General features: G+C 36.9%; 1 pseudogene; it reads right to left on the bottom strand.

Annotated features, from left to right (window-relative positions):
* Window positions 1–8165: 8165 nt before the first annotated feature.
* LOC114039704 lies at window positions 8166–9943 on the bottom strand (annotated as a pseudogene).
* Window positions 9944–11058: the final 1115 nt, after the last annotated feature.

Raw genomic sequence — 11058 nt, 5'->3', positions numbered from 1 at the left:
GAAAAAGGAAGAAGTAGAATGGGGTAAATTATCTCACATGAAGCAGACAAGAAAAGGCTTTTACAGTGGAGGGGAAATGGGGGAAGGTGAGAGGGAATGAGTGAATCTTATTCTCATAAGATTTGGCTTAAGGAGGGAATAACATACACAATGGGGTGTGGAAATCTATCTTACCCTACAGGAAAAGAAGAGGGGAAGGGGACAAGAGAGCAGTGTGTTGATAGAGGGGTGAGCAGATTGGGGGAGGGGATAATCAGAAGCAAACACTTCTGAGGAGGAAAAGGGTCAAAAGAGAGAATAGAATAAATGGGGGGTAGGATAGGATGAAGGGAAATATACTTAGTTTTTCACAACATGACTACTGTGGAAGTGTTTTGCATGACTACACATCTATAACCTATATCGAGATGCTTGCCTTTTCAATGAGGGTGGGTGGGGAGGGAGGAAGGGAGAAAATTTGTAACCCAAAGTTTTAAAAACACATGTTAAAATTTTAAAAAAAAAGGAAAGTGCAATCAAAGTTTAGAGAGATGTAGAATTCTTGCCTCAGTAAGGCCAATTAAATTCAGTTTTATGCTGATAGTAACAATCCAAAGTGCTTTTATGATGCCTTGAAGGCTCTTTATGGGCCAAAGACCTATGGTGTATCTCAACTACTCAGTGCTCACATTGATTGGTGATAAGGACATGATCCTAGAGAGATGGATTGAATACTTCCATAGAGTTCTCAAGAGACCATCCTCAATCAATGCTGAAGCCAATGACCTTTTACCTCAAGTTGAAGTCAATCCCTCTCTAGCTGAAGTTCCAACTGAGGAAGAGGTTTTGAATGCCATTAGGCTCCTTTTGCGTGGCAAAACATCTGGTGCTGATTCTATTCCAGCTGAGATTTACAAGGTAGGGGGTCCATTGTTCATACAAAAGTTGACTGAGGTTATAAGGTGAGAGGAGATTATCCCTCAGGAGTTCAAGGATACCTCCATTGTCCATCTCTATAAAGGTAAAGGAAATAGATTGTCCTGTGACAATCACAGGGGGGCTTCTCTCTTAGTCATTGCTATCAAGATTCTTGCCAGTTCTCCTTAATAAGCTGATCCCTCACCTTGAAGATGGTCATCTACCTGAAAGCCAGTGTGGCTTCAGAAAGGGCTGATGAATGGTTGATAGGAGAAATAATAATATATCTATTAACAATTTAAAATACTGATGGGAAACAAATGAATATGGGGGTAGATTGAGTACTTTAGACCCATAGAATTTCTATCTAACCTTTACCTACTTATACATCTATTCTTAACATGTTCTTTAGGGCTTTTATACCAACAGTGAATATAAATATAGGTTCCAAAGAATTTAGTAACTCCAATTTCCTCCACACCTTGAGTAGGGAATAGAACTGCCCAAGCATGTACTGGAAAGATAATGCCATTATGCAGAAAGGAAGGCATTTCACTGCACTGCTGTGTATTGGCAATAGAGCTACTTAACCTGTACATAATCCAGGTCAGAGAATGGTGTTTGATGCCAAACTAAGGTATTACCCAAGGCAAACCAATTTAACCAAGTGAGTCTGACTGTTCTGGCCAGGGGGAAGAGTTGTCCTTTAGCTCCTGGAGGACCTTGAACTCCAAGGAGAAAGTTAGATTATGTTTCCTTAGTTCTCTTTCAGTATGCCATTAGGACATGTGTAGAGGCAAGGCTACATAGTGGCTAAATTGCTTGGTTTAGAATCAGGAAGACCTGAGTGTCAATTCTACCTTTCATACTTCCTAGTTTTGTGCCCCTGGGCAAGTCATTGTGTCTTAATCAACTTCCTAGGAATTATCTGTTATGTAGTAAATTGTTCTAATCTACTTTGGTAGACTAAATGATAGAAGATTGTAGGGTTCTCCAGCCTGGAGTTCCCAAGGTGAGACAATCCAATCTCTCTGTATTGCTATATAGCAGTAAGATTTCATGAGGAGCTCCTGTTAGGTTTAAGTCCATTGACATGGTGCCAGAATGAGAAGAATCAAAACCAATATACTAATATTGTGGAATAGATTTCTGTAATTTCCTACTAACTTTTCATAGGAATAACCCTCAAGAGTTGGGCTTTTATTTGGGAAGGAAATAAAAAGAAAAAAATAATCAAAGCAAAAAGATATGTAGCCATTGCTCTTGTTAATCATTTACTATATATAATCCCATTTTGTAGTTCATTAACTTAGTCTGACATTCCCCTCCAACCTTTTGCCTCAACCAAGTGGTGTGAGTTGCAAGCATGAGAAGTCCTAACTTCTATTTATTTTATATTGTATTATTCTCCCTAATTACTTGTAAAAACAATTTTGACATTCATGTTTTAAAAATTTTGAATTCCATTTTGCTCACCACTCCCTGCCCTCCTCCCCATCATTGAGAAGGTAAGTGATTTGATATAGGTTATACATGTGCAGTCATGAAAAACATATTTCCAAGTTAGTCATGTTATGAAAGAAAACAGACAACAAAACAAGGAAAATTAAAAGAAAAGATAAAGAAAAAGTAAGCTTCAGTCTGCATTCAGAATCCATCAGTTCTTTCTCTGGAGATGGATAGCATTTTTCATCATAAGTCTTTCAAAATTGTCTTGGATCAATGTATTGCTGAGAACAGATAAGTCATTCACAGCTGATCATCATATAATATTGCTATTACTGTATACAATGTTCTCTTGGTTCTGTTCATTTCACTTTGCATCAGTTCATGTAAGTTTTTCTAGTTTTTTCCCCCCTAAAACCATCTCCTTGTCATTTTTTGCAGCACAATAATATTCCAACACAATCATATACAACAACTTGTTCAGCCATTCCCTATTGATGGATATCCCCTCAATTTACAATTCCTTTTTTAAATTTTGAACTTATTCTTTTTTATTATTAATTTATTTTATCAACAATCATTTCCATAAGCTTTTGAGTTTTAAATTTTTCTCTCCCTCCCTCTTCACCTTCCTCCCCAAATCATCTTGGGGACAGCTTGCAATCTGATGTAGACCATATATATATATATTCCTATTAAACATATTTTCACATTAGTCATATTGTAAGAAAGAATTAGAACCAATAGAAGGAACCACAAGAAAGAGGAAACAAAACAAAACAGAAGAAAAAAAAGAGCAAATGATATGCTTCAATCTGCATTCAAATTCCATAGTTCTTTATTTGGATGTGGATAACATTTTCCATCTCGAGACTTTTGGAGATGCCTTAGATCTTTGCATTGTTGAGAAGGGCTAAGTCTATCAAACTTAGTCATTGCATAACATGGCTGTTACTGTGTACAATGCTCCCTTGGTTCTACTCACTTCACTCAGGTTTTTCTGAAGTCTACTTGCTCATCATTTCTTATAGCACAAAAGTATTCCATTACATTCATATACCACAACTTGTTCAGCCATTGCCCAATTGATGGATGTACCCTCAATTTCCAGTTCTTTGCTACCACAAAAAGAGCTGCTATAAATATTTTTGTACATGTGGGTCTTTTTCCCATTTTTATGATCTCTTTGGGATACAGCCCTAGAAGTGCTATTGCTAGGTCAAAAGGTATGCACATTTTTATAGCCCTTTGGACAGAGTTCCAAATTGCTCTCCAAAGTGGTTGGAACATTTCACAATTCCACCAACAATGCATTAGTGTTCCAATTTTCCAACATCTTCTGCAACATTTATCATTTTCCTGTTTTATCATGTTGGCCAATCTAATAGGTCAATTTCCATTTCTTAACCAACACTAAAAAAGCTGCTATAAATATTTTTGTACATATAGATCCTTTTCCTTTTCCTTTTTTTTTTTAATCTCTTAGGGATACCAACCTAGTAGTGATATAGGCTTGTCAATGGGTATGCATAGTTTTAGTCCTTTGGACAGAGTTCCAAATTAATCTACACAATGGTTGAAATCGTTATACCACTTTACCAACAGTGCATTATTTTCCCAATTTTCTCACACCCCCTCCAACATTTGTCATTTTCCTTTTCTGTCATATTAACCAATCTGATAGGTGTGAGGTCTTACCTTGGAGTTGTTTTAATTTGAATTTCTCTAATCAATAGCAATTTAGAGCATTTTTATCTGGGTTGTATGAGAAAATTAAGGAAAATTCAGGGTCCAAGTCTCATAACCCCAACACTGTCATTTCAGAATATGTTTTGAGGCTTGATTTAAAGTTGTTTCAATGGAAGTTGGAGAGAGCTCAGGCAACTTTCTGCCTTTTCTCTACCATCTTGGTTCTGCCTCCCCACCTGAAATTTCTTGGGGAAAAAGTGAACAGTTTGAGGGGGAATAATCCTATTTGGCTTTAACTGATATTCCTAGCATGTAACTTCCTATTTGTGTGTCTTTGGACAAGTCCTTTCACCTTTCTTGGCTTCAGTTCCTGCTATCAAGTTAGGCTAACTAGTCTCTGAGGTACCTTTTAGCTCTAAAACTGTAAGTAGTATCTGATAGCTTTGCTTATTTTAAATTCTGATTTTGGAGAAAGAGGGAAACAGTGGTGTATACCCTTTTTATTAAAAAATAAATTTCCACAGGCTTATAATCTAGGCTGGTGGGGAGGCCAAGACTAGTGTGTCATTTCACCTTAGGTGCTCTAAATTGCTCTAGGGCAGGGGTGGGGAAGTTTGGATTCAGTCAAAGGATGAAGAAATCCCATTAGTTTTAGTGAAAGGATTTCTCTACCTTTCATGATGTTCTTGATGGGTGGGCAAAGTTAAGAGGTAAGCAAAGATAAGATTTGGGGAAGTTGATTGTAGGCAGTAGATTGATTTGGCATCTGAGCTAGATATTGGAAGGTATCTTATTCTTTACCTAGTCCAATTCATTCATGAAGGACAAATATCATATATAGTATTCATACCTGTCCCCCTATCCCCACCCCACCTTTGGCCTGATTTGTGGGGAATAGAGCTAGAGTAGAATAACAACTAGATGCAGAATAGAGAATAGTCACTTTTGGTATGTAGTCATTTTTGGTGCTGGGAGACCTGACTCCAAATCTCAGTTCTGATATTGCCTACATGATCTTGGTCAAGTCATTTAATGACCTCCCTCCCCCAGTCACAATTCCTGATCTTTAGAGAAAGGCAAATGTATTAGATGTTCTCTAAGTTCCCATCCAACTCTAAATCTATGATACCATGGTCTATGAAACTATAAAGAATAGTTGAATAAGAAAGAGGATTCATAAATGGTATCTTTCAAAGGTAGTACAGTTCTAATGTCATTTGTCTTCCTACTAAAGGCTCTCTCCATGAGTATAAGAGGTTGATATTCTTTCTTCAGGATCTTGTGAAAGTAATTGAAGAATATCCCTCAGTTTAACAACTTGCTAGTGAGCTTAAAGAGTCCTGAGACAATATGGAAAAAATAATATAAGATTGAAGATAAAAAGAAAATAATTTTGAAGCAGCAGAAGTTGACTGATACTGGGATCAAAAAATCAAAGATCAGAAGAATAGGGTACATAGAGTAAAAGGAAGATAGAACATCACTGAAATAGGGGAGTAATACAGTAAATATGAGATTCATTCCATAGAAAGCAAATGTGGGAGTTTTCATGAAGAAGCAACCTTTCATATTCAAGGTAAAATAAAGAGATTTCACAGACAGTAGCAGGTGTGAAGAAATGTGTTAATGGACTCAAGAGAGAAATACAAATCTTGATATTGCTGAAGGGTATGAAAGTGGTCATATGGAGCCCTTCTATGGCCAGTTGGGAGGCACACTTCACTCTAGAGCATATACCTGACTCTGCCAAGACTTATCAAAGCTGCCAACCACAACCCACTTCTGTTGATACATATATATATATATATGTATGGAAATGAATGGTATTGCCAAAAGAAACCTGGAAAGTATCTTTAGTAATTAAGAAGTTCTGGACAGAAAACCCAAGGACTCAGGGGCACAGGTGGTGTTTTCATCTCTTTTTCCAATTGAAGTTTTAGTTTTTGGAAGAGAAAAGATAACATGGCAAGTGAACAGCTGGTTCTGTAGATCATGGAAAAGAATAGGATATGGTTTTATGGGCCATAGGTTAAAATGCCAGAATGATAAACTCATAGCTAGGGATGAGATATATTTCAAGATTTAAGGTAAGAACATTCTTATCTAGAGACTTACCAAATTGAATAAGAACATTAAAATGATTACGGAAAGGGAGGGAGAAAATTATCTGGAAAAGCACTAAAACAAGATACTATGGAAAATATCAGGTAAAAAACAAAAATGAAAATAAAAATGAAAAATATGCCAAATTATTCATAGGAGGAAATTACTTGGAAGAGGTTGGTAAAAATGTTTAAGCCCTAAGCATCTATATATCAAAGGAAAGAGTACGTCTAACAAAGCAAACAAGATTTTATCACAAAGAAGTATATAAGACCTTATGATTATCAATGTGAATTTTAGACCTACAGAAATGACATAAAATACCTTGTTGTGAAGAAACAAATCAGAAAAATAGGGAGGTAGAGCAATTGACCTAAGGACAGAATTGCACTAAAATGAATTGGGGTAAGGATTTTATTTTTCGTAAGTTGACTTCCTTAGTAAATGAGAATGAAAGGAAAGGAAAAAAAAAAACAAATATTATCCCTGAAGGAAGTATAGTAGAATTTTTGGATTATTTTTAACCACATTATGGCCTATTCAGGAGAAGAAAACATAAATAAGATTCATAGCCATTTTAAAGAGTTCAGTCTAGCTATACACAAAGACAAAAAAAAGACAAATTACTTAAAACTGTATAATATATCAACTGTCATATGAAATTGTATGGACAGCTTATGGGACTGTCTCTTGGTACAAGCATCTTAAATAGACATCACATCCATCTGATGAACCTGGGTTTATAACTACAGGAGAAGGAGAGAAGGCTAGATTTCATCTGGAAAACTGCAATGCTTTTAATGGTTCCAAAATTCTCTCTGAAAAAAAATCACCTTCATTTTTTTAGCAGAAAATATGCATCACATAATGTGATATGGTTAAGTATGATGGAATTCTTTGACCTCTGACAAATGTTGCAGGTCATTCAAAGAAGAAAGGGAAAAAGAGAGGATACAAGACTTTATTAAGTACCTACTATGTGCCAAGTACTGTGCTAAGGATTTTAAAATATTATCTTATTTGTCAATGCAACAACTCTGGGAGGTAAGTGCTATTATTGTCCTTATTTTACAGTTGAGGAAACTGAGGTAGAGATAAGTGACTTGCCTAGGTCACACAAGTCTAGCACTCTCACCTCTGTGCTTCCTAGTGAATGAAGGGCAATCTAGAGGTCCATGTGGGTGTAAGGCTGTAACACTTGCATAATTCATATGAAAGGCTGAAGAAGGAGTTCATGAAAGATCATATGATTTGAAAAGAAGATATGTCCATCCTGTATTGAAAGTGAAGACTAAGTATTGAAAAATCCATTTGTTCCAATGTTATCTGTGATGTGACAAGAGAAATATAGCATAACTTGTTCAGCCATTCTCCATTTGAGGCCATCCCCTCAGTTTCCAATTCTTTGCCACCACAAAAAGAACAGCTGCAAATATCAAGGAATTCATTTAGTCATTTATGTATTCAGAAACTTTTTATTAAGCACTTACTACATCAACGTATTACACTAGTTGCTTCAAGAGATGAACAAGGAATGAGAGTAGATAGTAAGCCCTTAAAGAAATTAAAATATATTATGATCCATGAGAAGTGTATAAAATAGACTATATATTCATAACAGAGGCATGTGCTTGTTCACAATGACAATGTGCTACTCAGAAGCCAATAACTTCATCTGTGTTAAAATACTTAGTTAATAGCTTTTTTAAAATTAAATTTTCATTTATTTCTTTTGAAGAAAATATAGTTTTGTGCATAGGTTATAACATTATAAAATCGAGACAACTCACGGACAAAAAGATTAACTCCCACATCTATAACCCATCTCTGAAAAAGTTTATATGGAACATCTATCCAATCAAAACCAACATGCTTCCTCCCTTGAAATGTCATCCAGGTTTTATCAGGACAATCTCCAGACTGCATGTTTTTCTTGGAATGTTCTCTGAGACCTCTGTCAGTGATTCCATGACAGGATTAAAACTCCCAGAGTCCATTCAAATGGCAGGGGAAAAGAGAATGGTGAGAAGCTATTTGAACATCTTTTTTTGTGGCTTGTTGTCTCCTCCTCTTCCTCTTACAACTTCTTAGAAACCACCCAAACCTTCAAAGTTTCCTCAGCCTCTGCCACCAAAGCCTCCTTGGCCACCAAAGTCTCCATGATCACCACTGCCCTGACCATTTTCTTGGCCTCCAACGCTACTGGTCTTGGTCCAGTTCAGAGTTACTTAGATTCCATCAGTCTCCCCATTTTCTGTCTTCTTTGTCTTTCAGCTTTAGCATCTTCTTCTGAGTTGAAGTCCATAAAACCAAACCCTTTAGATGACTCTGTCTCCCTGTCTGTGAATACCCTGGCAATCACAGAGCCATAAAATTAATCTTTTATTGTTTCTTCTGCTGTATCTTTGGACAGATCTTTGATGAACAATATTTTGTAAAAGTGGCTTCTTGGAGTTGGCTGCATTAGCTGTTTTCTGTCCCTTCAGCTTCAGCCAGATGGTTCTGCCTTCAATTTTGATGTAGTTACAAGAATTCAAAGCTTCTTTCACATCTTCCACAGAGGCAAATTCAATGAACGTGTACCCTTTAGGTCAGCCTTGGTTGTTCTTTATACAACAGATATTTGGGGAAGAGCATCCTTACATCTCAATCTTTCTTGTTTTCTCTCTCTCTGTCTCTCTCTCTCTCTCTGTCTCTCTCTCTTTCTCTCTCTCTCTCTTTGTCTCTCTCTGTCTCTCTCTGTCTCTCTCTCTCTTTCTTTCAGCTTCATTTCAGAGCCAAGCACTTTGGAGCCACTGATTTCCAAGCACCTTTTTTATGTCTTCAGGGGACTTGAATTCCACATAGCCAAACTTCCTGGGGGCAATAATGTGGGTGTCCACAATGGTAAGGTCCTTTTTTTTTTTAGAAGTCTGTGATGCCAGGTTTTTAGTTCAGAAGCTGTTTTGTTGATGTTCAGATAAGCAGCAAAGAGACTGAAAATTTTAGTGCTTCAGTTCCCAATTTTTGTTTCTTGGCTTCAGGGGCTTTGTGTTAGTTCATTTCTTTTTTCTCTTTTCCTGGTTTTCTGATAGGCTCTTCCTCCTCCTCTTCTTCTTCTTCCTCCTTATCTTCCTCCTCCTCATCTTTCTCTTTTTCCTCCTCTTCATATTAGTTGGTGTTCTCAGCTTTCCCAGGGATAGTTTTCACAAAAGCAGTCTTCCCTTTGGGGAGTGTGTCTCCACATCTTCTTCTTTGGAGTCATCCACATCTTCTTCATTTTCATCACTATCCTTCTTCTCTTCATCTTCTTCCTCCTCATCCTCAAAGTCTTGTTTGGCTGGACCTGTGTCCATTTTTGTAGGTTTGGGTGGCTCAAATTCTTCATCCTCCTCATCTTTACTGTCCTGTTCTTCAGATTCACTGTCCTCTTTCTTCACGTTCTTCTCATTGTTTGCCTTTTTGGTGGGGTGGGAGTGACCACTTTTGTGGCTGGAGTGGCTCCTTTCTTGTTTGGTGTGATATCAGCTTTTGCTGGGGTGGCCACTATTTTAGCCTGGGCCACGAGCTGCCTTCCTACCAGGAGTCATGACTATTTTCTTGGCAGGTGTGGTGGCAACAATGGCTTTTTTGGTTGGTGGTACCATTTTCTTTTTGCTGGTATAGCCATAGCCTTCTTGCCCTTCTTCTGAAGGGCTACAGCCTCTTTTCCACCGCTTGCTTCATCTTCTGACATGTCCTCATCCTCACTGTCTTCTATCTCCTTTGGGGGAGGAGCCATTTTCTTTGGCTCACCTTGACTTTTAGTAGCCTTCCTGAGATTCACCATGGTGATGGCATGTGAATAAGGGGTTGAGGGTAGATCTGTCAAAGGTCCAGACACATAAGTGGCTGGGGAGAAAGAAGGGAGTAGTTCATTACCTAGCAGCCCTTTGCTGGCAGATACTGAGATGAAAACAATAATAGCTTTTATTTATGTAATACTTTAGAAAGTAAGCATTGTTTCTTTTGGTCTGGACTTGTGCTTTCATTGAGGTGGGGAACTTTCAATATGGAAGATCCCTTACCAACACACACAATTTATTATCCTAGAGAGTTTCTGGTGGCAAAGAGACACCAAGTTACTGTCTCACAGTCACAAAAACTGGCATGTGTCAGAGGTAATAATAATGATAATGATGATAATAACAACAATGATAATAAGCATTTGTATACTGTTTTGTTTTATAAAGTGCTCTAAATATATTTTTATCAATTGATATTCATACCATCCCCATGAAGTAGGTCCTATTATTATCCTCATTTTACAAAGGATAAAACTAATGGTAAGAGACCTATAATTAATGGATTTGTCCAGAGTTACTAAGCTAGTAAGTGCCTGAAGTAGGCCTTGAACTACCTTCCTACCTCCAAAGCCAGTCCACTGTCCATTATGATGAACTGCCTCTCAAGCTACATATATATATATATATATATATATATATGTATATATATATATATATACATATAAGTTTTAGAACTAGGCAATCTAATACTCCTAGAAGCAAAGTGACTTGGCGGTGGTTATACAGCTAGTAGGTGTCCTTTGTGGAATTCACACAAAGGTTTCTTAATTCAAAGTCCAATGTCATTTCCAATATACCACTTTCCCTCTTTTTGTTACAAATATATATAGTCAAGAAAAAAAAATGCCCACATTATCCATGTCAAAAAAGAAAAGAAAGGAAAAGATAGAAATATGCTTTTATCATTTCTATATCTGGAGGTTGGTAACATGCTTTTTCATGAGTCCTATGGAATTTTAGTTGGTCATTGTATTGATCAGAGTTTCTAAGTCTATCAAAGTTGTTTACCTTTACAATATAGTTGTTATTATATAAATTTTCTTCCTGGTTCTGTTCCCTTCACTTTGCATGAGTTCTTAGAATGTTTCTCAGGTTTTTC

The sequence above is a fragment of the Vombatus ursinus genome, unplaced genomic scaffold (genome assembly GCF_900497805.2).
Source record: "Vombatus ursinus unplaced genomic scaffold, bare-nosed wombat genome assembly UNPS02012179.1, whole genome shotgun sequence".
NCBI classification, from domain to species: Eukaryota; Metazoa; Chordata; class Mammalia; order Diprotodontia; family Vombatidae; genus Vombatus; species Vombatus ursinus.
Note: the sequence above shows the minus strand (reverse complement) of the source record. Positions and strands in the feature narration are given on the sequence as shown.